General features: G+C 30.0%; 1 non-coding gene across 1 annotated transcript; it reads left to right on the top strand.

Moving 5' to 3' along the window:
* Positions 1–236: 236 nt before the first annotated feature.
* TRNAE-CUC (transfer RNA glutamic acid (anticodon CUC)) lies at positions 237–309 on the top strand. The gene has a single exon. It is a non-coding gene; the product is annotated as a tRNA-Glu (tRNA).
* Positions 310–1,174: the final 865 nt, after the last annotated feature.

Raw genomic sequence — 1,174 nt, 5'->3', positions numbered from 1 at the left:
GCTTTATTGCAACAACTTTGTAGATGTTTATCCACATCTGATTAGTATAATTAATGAAATTAACTAAGTTAGTTCCAATAGTATAACTTCAAATTGCAATACCCAAACACTAATATATTCCTTCAACGAGTAAACACGTGAGCTCAAATACTCAAGTACTAAAACACCTTATGATTTCCTTCAACGAAAATAATCTATTACTAAACAAATTATATTTTATCCAAACCCATAACAAATCCGTTGTAGTCTAGTTGGTTAGGATACTCGGCTCTCACCCGAGAGACCCGGGTTCAAGTCCCGGCAACGGAACTTTTTTTAAGCGTTCGGAGCCTTATTATTTCATCTGCTCATATATGGAATCAATTTGACATAACTCTTTTACTTGCGTAATGCAAATTACAAATGCAATCCTTTTAACCAATGATTTAAAATAGAGAATCATAAAAATTACCAAAATTAACGGAGGGATTTAACAACATAACCATTTTTCAGGAAATGTCCACCATGTTAGAAAGCATATGTGTAAACTAGATCAACTTTTCATGAGTCGAAAATTTTGTGTGCACTTTGCAACTTCAAACTTGTATTAGATCAATTTTAATCTTTATTTTGGTACTCGTGTTTAATCTTTATTTTGGTACTCGTGTTTATTCCATTTCATGAGTTGAAATGTCGCTTGGATGTTAGAAGAGTATTGCATAACTTTTCAATAGATGAAGAACATTCTTATGGTGCATTGTTTTTATGTATTCATTTTGCTTCACAATCATTGTATTTGATTGTTAAATGATGACACTTCTGTTACATAGTTGTAAACAGTCGAGTAAAGGGTTGATTGTTAAATGATGACACTTCACAGTGAAGATTTTTAATGATTTTAATCCTTGTTTTGCTTCAGAATCATTACATATGATTATTTAATGATGACACACTAGTTAAATACTAAAACAAGTAGAATAAACATATGAATGATTATTTTTATGAATACTTTCGCGAGGTCGCACACCATATGTAGAAGAGTTTCACATTGTAAGAAGAATTCTTTTGTAATGCCTTATTTTATGATCTAATCTTTTTTTTTTCAAAATGGATGTATAAGAACGTTAGATTATTTAAATCATTGTTCCATAGTGATTTATCTACTTATCATTGCATGTAAATTTGTTTTATTAAA

Source organism: Lactuca sativa, chromosome 3, assembly GCF_002870075.4.
Source record: "Lactuca sativa cultivar Salinas chromosome 3, Lsat_Salinas_v11, whole genome shotgun sequence".
NCBI classification, from domain to species: Eukaryota; Viridiplantae; Streptophyta; class Magnoliopsida; order Asterales; family Asteraceae; genus Lactuca; species Lactuca sativa.
This window is presented reverse-complemented; position numbering and strand designations above follow the sequence as displayed.